Source organism: Glycine max, chromosome 20, assembly GCF_000004515.6.
Source record: "Glycine max cultivar Williams 82 chromosome 20, Glycine_max_v4.0, whole genome shotgun sequence".
In the NCBI taxonomy this organism is placed as follows: domain Eukaryota; kingdom Viridiplantae; phylum Streptophyta; class Magnoliopsida; order Fabales; family Fabaceae; genus Glycine; species Glycine max.
This window is the reverse complement of record NC_038256.2, coordinates 23,768,016-23,775,962: the sequence shown is the minus strand read 5'-3', so window position 1 is coordinate 23,775,962 and position 7,947 is coordinate 23,768,016. Positions and strand designations below refer to the sequence as shown.

At 39.9% G+C, this 7,947-nt stretch overlaps 1 non-coding gene across 1 annotated transcript; it reads right to left on the bottom strand.

Annotated features, from left to right (window-relative positions):
* Positions 1-2,803: 2,803 nt before the first annotated feature.
* On the bottom strand, positions 2,804-2,910 carry LOC113000872 (small nucleolar RNA R71). Its single transcript, XR_003266193.1, has one exon. It is a non-coding gene; the product is annotated as a small nucleolar RNA R71 (small nucleolar RNA).
* Positions 2,911-7,947: the final 5,037 nt, after the last annotated feature.

Sequence of the window (7,947 nt, the reverse complement as noted above, 5' to 3'; positions counted from 1 at the left end):
TGAAGCTCAATAAGACACTACTTTTCTATGGTGCAAGGCATTTCTTCAATGAGCCACAAATAATATACCCAGAACTTATCAGAACCTTTTGGAGGAATGTTGAGTTTGTAAACAAAAAAGAAGATAGCATCCAAAGTTCTGGGAATCAAGGTAGTATTGTCAAGTGACATGATTTGCCATCATTTTCTTCTATTTTCTAAACCCTTTTTGCACCATTTTAATTACTGATTGGTCTTAATTGTCAATTAATTAGGCAGTTTTATTATTTGGGCTCATTTAGCTAATTTGATGTTTTTAATCTAATTCCAAGAATTAATGAAACATTGGGCTTAATCCAAATTTTGGTTGTGGACTTGAAGAGGGCAAATAAAGCAGCGCTTACCTTAGTTAATTTCTAATTAGGAAATTTTGCAATTTTATTTTATGTGGTTCAATGTTTATTTCGTTTTGGGCCAGAGTATTGTAATAGGGCCCAGTGACTTTGAGTGACTCTTTTTAAATAGCAGCCTTGGGATTCGTGCAAGGCATTCTGTTAGACTATTATTCAGAGCTTAGGGTTTATGGTTTTGAAGTTTTTCTATTCTAATGCTACTGTTTCGTACTTAATGCAATTTTCCATTTCCTGCTTCTAATTACAATTTCGTTCTTATTTCTTCTTTTACTTTCACTTACGTTTCTGTTTTCATTTTCATTTCTGTCTCATTTACATTTCTATTTATTTACGTTACTGTTTATTTACGTTTCTGCTTCATGTTTCATTTATGTTTTCTGTTTGAATCTATGGAAGGCTAAATATTCTGGTGTTGTTTCCTTCTGAGGAAGAAGCCCAACTCTCTTTGAGGTTTCGTTTATAATGTGGTTCCCTGCAGTTTTCCCTTCACCAGTTAACCCAAATTCGTGAACATTAATCAGTGCACGCTTCGTGTTCAATTAATTGCCTCTAAGCCTAACTTGCGTTCATGCTTAATGGACAAAGGGCTAACTGGTGTATGTGGTGCCTAATCATGTATTGGCGACCCTAGGTTGATTTTCGCTTAGTAAATTGAAATAGGGTTGGATTAAGTGGTCAACTGTTAGGGACGAATTCTCCATAACCCAGGATAAGAGAATGACTTCTGAATCAGAGGAAACAACCCATTTTTAATATTATTAGTTTCGTATTCCAGTTTACTTGTTCTGCTCCTTAAATCACAAAACAAACAAACCCCCCCAATCTTTACTGTTACTGCAAGTATATTATGAACAATTGGTTTATCGTTGCTCATTGGGAAACGACCTAGGATCACTTCCTAGTTACTGCATTTTCATGTTTATTTGATTCGGGTACGGCCTCGATCAAATTTGGCGCCATTGCCGGGGAGCAGTGTCCAAAGGTTCATAATAACTAGCTAGTGTTGTGTGTTTAACTCTTTCGTGTTTTAAGTTTAATTGTTTGTATTGTGTTAGTATGTGTGTTAGTGTTGTTTAGTGTCCTGGTATTTTGTTTAGTGTGTGTTCTGTTTCAGTTTTCCTATTAAGCGCTTCCCCTGTTTCAGTTTTGGGTGTTTTGCTGTGAATAGTGTTTTGCGACGGACTTAGCGACCACTTTTGCTTGCAGCAAAACAGAGTAGTAGTAGAAATCAAGTAGAGACGGATTTTAGCGACCACCCATGCTGAATTATTTGAGATATTTTGTTTTAGTAGCTAGAGTTGTTATTTTTGGCTGAATTTTTTTGTGGTAACTTCTTTTAATCTATATTTTGTGGGAAAAATAGCTAGAGCCTTTAGTTTGGTCAGATTTGAAAGTTCCAAAAAAGTAGCAAATTTTGTGTTTGTCGAAACTTCAAACGACCATAACTTTTGCTCCGGTTATCAGAATCGCAATTATTATATATGTATTTGGGGTAGAAAAAAAATTTCCTACGCCTTGGCTGCCTGCCATAGGCTGGATGAGGTCTCCATCGTCCAAAAATAGTGTTTCTGTCAAAAGTTTTTTATTTTTCAAGTTTTATTCACTTATTTTTCTTAACCTACCATTTTTAGCTTCCATAGTTAGACTTTGAATTTTTGCCTGAAATTTTTTGTGCTATCTTCTCATCATTTTATAAGGTTGATCACAAAATTTCAAGTCATTTGGATATCATTTGAGGGTAGCTGTAGTTCAAACCTGCACCTTTATTTACATGACAAGGCAACTAATTGTGCATGCTGAATGTAGTGTATGACTAGAGACAATCCATCTGACTTACAACCATTTGATCCTGAGATAGATAGGACATTTCATAGATTAGTTAGGCATCATTTTATACCTTTTGTTCATCCTGAGCATTCCATTACTGGTGAATCTGTGCATTCTATTATTGGTGATTTTGAACATCCTGATTTTGAGCATTATAATTTTGAGCATTCTGATTCTGAGCATTCTGATTTTGAACATTCTGAGAACATGGCACAACCTCCACCCCGTGAGAGGACTCTAAGGGAAATGACTGCACCTGATTTCACCTACGAAAGCTTGTGCATCCAATACCCTGATGAGGATGTCCCATATGTTCTTAAAACTGGACTGATTCATTTGCTTCCAAAGTTTCATGGCCTTGCAGGTGAAGACCCGCACAAACATTTGAAGGAATTTCATATTGTCTGCTCCACCATGAAACCCCCAGATGTCTAAGAGGACCACATATTTCTGAAGGCTTTCCCTCATTTTTTAGAGGGAGTGGCAAAGGACTGGCTGTATTACCTTGCTCCAAGGTCCATCACGAGCTGGGATGACCTGAAGAGAGTATTCTTAGAAAACATTTTCCCTGCTTCCAGGACCACAGCCATCAGGAAAGATATCTCAGGTATTAGACAACTCAGTGGAGAGAGCCTGTATGAATACTGGGAGAGATTTAAAAAACTATGTGCTAGTTGCCCTCACCATCAGATTTCAGAGCAGCTGCTTCTCCAATATTTTTATGAAGGACTCAGTAATATGGAGAGAAGTATGATAGATGCTGCCAGTGGTGGAGCCCTTGGAGACATGACTCCTACTGAAGCCAGAAATTTAATTGAGAAGATGGCTTCCAGCTCCCAGCAGTTTAGTGCTAGAAATGATGCTATAGTCATTAGAGGAGTGCATGAGGTAGCTACAAACTCAGCTGCATCATCTGAAACTAAGAAGCTTGAAGGCAAACTGGATGCATTGGTTAACTTGGTAACCCAGCTGGCCTTGAACCAGAAATCTGTACCTGTTGCAAGGGTCTGTGGTTTGTGCTCCTCTGCTGACCACCATACAGACCTTTGCCCTTCCATGCAGCAACCTGGAGCAATTGAGCAGCCCGAAGCTTATGCTGCAAATATTTACAATAGACCTCCTCAACCTCAGCAGCAAAATCAACCACAGCATAACAATTATGACCTCTCCAGCAACAGATACAACCCTGGATGGAGGAATCACCCTAATCTCAGATGGTCTAGCCCTCAACAACAATAACAGCAGCCTGGTCCTTCCTTCCAAAATGCTGCTGGCCCAAGCAGACCATACATTCCTCCACCAATCCAACAACAGCAACAGCCCCAGAAACAACCAACAGTTGAGGCTCCTCCACAACCTTCCCTCGAAGAACTTGTGAGGCAAATGACTATGCAGAACATGCAGTTTCAACAAGAGACCATAGCCTCCATTTAGAGCTTAACCAATCAGATGGGACAATTGGCTACACAATTGAATCAACAACAGTCCCAGAATTCTGACAAGCTGCCTTCCCAAGTTGTCCAAAATCCCAAAAAATGTTAGTGCCATTTCATTGAGGTCGGGAAAGCAGTGTCAAGGACCTCAACCCATAGCACCTTCCTCATCTGCAAATGAACTTGCCAAACTTCACTCTACTCCAGAAAAAGGTGATGACAAAAATTTACCTAACAATTTTTGTGCAGGTGAATCTTCCACTGGTAATTCTGATTTGCAAAAGCAGCACATCCCTCCTCTTCCATTCCCTCCAAGAGCATTTTCTAACAAAAAAATGGAAAAGGCAGAGAAAGAGATCTTGGAGACATTCAGAAAAGTAGAGGTAAACATACCTCTATTGGATGCAATAAAGCAAATTCCAAAATATGCCAAATTCTTGAAGGAGCTGTGCACTAATAAGAGGAAGCTTAAAGGAAGTAAACAAATTAGCATGGGCAGAAATGTCTCCGCATTGATTGGTAAATCTGTTCCCCAAATTCCTGAAAAATGTAAAGATCCAGGTACATTCAGCATACCTTGTACTATAGGGAATAGTAAGTTCGAGAATGCCATGCTAGATTTAGGAGCTTCTGTTAGTGTTATGCCTCTGTCTATTTTTAATTCTCTATCTCTAGGTCCCTTGCAGTCAACTGATGTGGTAATTCATTTAGCTAATAGAAGTGTTGCCTATCCTGTTGGTTTCATAGAAGATGTCTTAGTTAGAGTTGGTGAACTGATTTTCCCTGTTGATTTTTATAGTTTGAATATGGAAGATGGATTTTCTCAAGGATCAGTTCCCATCATTCTAGGCAGACCCTTTATGAAAACTGCTAGAACTAAGATAGATGTTTATGCAGGCACACTATCCATGGAGTTTGGTGATATAACTGTTCATTTTAATATTCTGGATGCTATGAAATACCCATCTGAAGATCTTTCTGTATTTCGTGCTGAAATAATTGACCATATTGTTGATGAATACATGACTGATCTTTACTCTAATATGCATGCCTCTCACTCTTCATGCATTGAGTCTGAAATTGTACTTGATCATATGTCTGAATTTGATGCTGAGAGTGAATCTGAAAGTGATATTGATTGCATGTCTGGTGGTGGTGTTTTACCTCTTGAGATTGATTTTATAGAGTCAGATAGGACTAACCATGTTTCAGGAAGTACACATACCTCTGACTTTCTTTATGAGGTACAGGCTGAGAAACCATCTCCTTCTACCACTATCCAGCCGACCACACCAGAATTGAAGCCTCTGCCATCAAATTTGAAATACGCTTACTTGGATGATAGCAAAAGTTTTCCAGTGATTATATCTGCCTCCCTTGCTGATGAGCAAGAGGAGAAGTTATTGTCTGTTCTCAAGAAGAATAAGATGGCTATAGGCTGGACCCTGGCAGACATTCCTGGTATTAGCCCATCCACATGTATGCATCGAATAAATTTAGAGGATGGAGCTAAACCAGTAAGACAACCACAAAGAAGACTCAACCCGGTGATTCTTGATGTAGTGAAGAAGGAGATAACCAAGCTTTTGCAAGCTGGAATCATTTATCCTATCTCCGACAGCCAATGGGTGAGTCCCGTCCAGGTAGTCCCGAAGAAGACCGGCCTCACAGTGATAAAAAATGAGAAGGAGGAGCTGATTCCTACTCAGGTGCAGAACAGTTGGAGAGTCTGCATTGCCTATAGGAGGCTGAACCAAGTTACCAAAAAGGACCATTTTCCCCAGCCATTCATTGACCAAATGCTTGAACGCCTGGCAGGTAAATCTCACTACTGTTTCCTTGATGGTTTTTTTGGTTATATGCAAATTACTATTGTTCCTGAGGATCAGGAAAAGACCACATTCACCTGCCCCTTCGACACTTTTGCCTATAGGAGGATGCCTTTCGGCTTGTGCAATGCCCCTGGTACCTTCCAACGGTGCATGATTAGTATTTTCAGTGATTTCTTAGAAAATTGCATAGAGGTGTTTATGGATGATTTCACTGTGTATGGATCCTCTTTTGATGGTTGTTTGGATAGTTTGGAAAAAGTTTTGAATAGATGCATTGAAACCAACCTTGTTCTAAATTTTGAAAAATGTCATTTTATGGTTGAGCAAGGTATAGTTTTAGGCCACATTATTTCCAATAAGGGTATTGAAGTAGATCCTACTAAAATTTCTGTTATTTCACAATTGCCTTACCCCTCTTGTGTGCGAGAGGTGCGATCTTTTCTTGGTCATGCAGGATTCTACAGGCGCTTTATAAGGGATTTTAGCAAAGTAGCCCTTCCACTGTCCAACTTGTTGCAAAAGGAGGTGGAGTTTGACTTTAATGACAGATGCAAAGAGGCTTTTGATTGCCTCAAAAGAGCGCTGACTACCACCCCCATCATCTAGGCACCCGATTAGACAACCCCTTTTGAGCTTATGTGTGATGCATCAAATTATGCATTGGGGGCTGTCCTTGCTCAGAAAATTGATAAATTGCCCAGGGTGATATACTATGCTTTTAGGACTTTAGATGTTGCCCAAGCGAATTATACTACTACTGAGAAAGAGCTTCTAGCCATAGTTTTTGCTCTTGAAAAATTTCGATCTTATTTGCTTGGTACCCGCATTATTGTTTATACTGACCATGCAGCTCTAAAGTACTTGTTGAAGAAGGTTGATTCTAAGCCTAGGTTGATTCGATGGATGCTCTGGCTCCAAGAGTTTGACTTGGAGATCCGTGATAGGAGCGGAGTACAAAATTTAGTTGCTGATCATTTGAGTCGGATCGAACGTGTAACGGATGCGGATTCACCCATTCAGGATGATTTCCCGGATGATCATTTGTATATACTGTATAGTATTTTTGACTCTCTTTCTACTCCCTGGTTTGCTAACATTGTCAATTATTTGATTGCTTCTGTTTTTCCTCCCTTAGCATCTAAGGCCCAAAAAGATAAAATTAAAAGTGATGCTAAGCATTTTATTTGGGATGACCCCTACTTGTGGAAATTGTGCAGTGATCAGGTAATTAGACGGTGCATTCCAGATCATGAGACTGACTCAGTCCTGCAGTTCTGTCATTCTTCCACATCGGGAGGTCATCTGGGTGTTCAAAGGACAGCTCGCCAAGTGCTTGATTGTGGCTTTTATTGGCCCACCATCTTTAAAGATGCGTGGAAGATCTGCAGCACTTGTGAGCAGTGTCAGAGAGCAGGGAATACATTTACATGGCGACAACAAGTGCCTCAACAACCTATGCTATTCTGTGAGGTGTTTGATGTCTGGGGTATAGATTTCATGGGCCCTTTTCCTGTCTCTTTTGGTTATGTTTACATTCTCCTTGCAGTTGACTATGTTTCAAAATGGGTGGAAGCCGAACCTACTAGAACTAATGATGCTAAGGTTGTTGCAGATTTTGTCATATCTAATATGTTTTGCAGGTTTGGAGTACCTAAAGCAATTGTTAGTGATCAAGGAACCCATTTTTGCAACAGAACAATGCATGCCTTGCTTAAAAAGTACGGGGTGGTACACAGGGTATCCACACCATACCACCCCCAGACCAATGGACAGGCAGAAATTTCTATCAGGGAGATCAAGAGAATTTTAGAGAAGATTGTGCAGCCAAGCAGGAAAGATTGGAGTACCAGGCTTGACGATGCTCTCTGGGCACATCGAACTGCCTACAAAGCACCCATAGGAATGTCTCCTTATTGGGTTGTCTTTGGAAAGGCATGTCATCTTCCAGTGGAAATTGAGCACAAAGCATACTGGGCAGTGAAGACTTGCAACTTCTCTATGGATCAAGCTGGTGAGGAAAGAAAGTTGCAACTGAATGAGTTAGATGAAATCTGCCTAGAAGCCTACGAGAATGCCAAGTTCTACAAAGAAAAGACCAAGAAGTTCCATGATAGCATGATAGTTAAGAAGGACTTCATGGTTGGGCAAAAAGTGTTATTGTATAATTCTATGCTTGGACTCATGAGTGGTAAGTTGAGGTCTAAGTGGATTGGTCCTTTTGTTGTTACTAATGTTTTTCTTTATGGTACAGTTGAGATCAAAAGTGACTCCACAAACAAGAGCTTCAAGGTCAATGGCCATCGACTGAAGCCATTCCTCACGAACCCTTCTTTAGTGGACGTAGTGGTGGAAGAGACTTCCTTACTCCACCCTACTCTTCCTCCACCATGACTTAGGGAGTTCTTCTCTTTCTATCTCCTTCCTTGCTTTTATTACACTTGTCCGATTCTATTTGATGATTTAA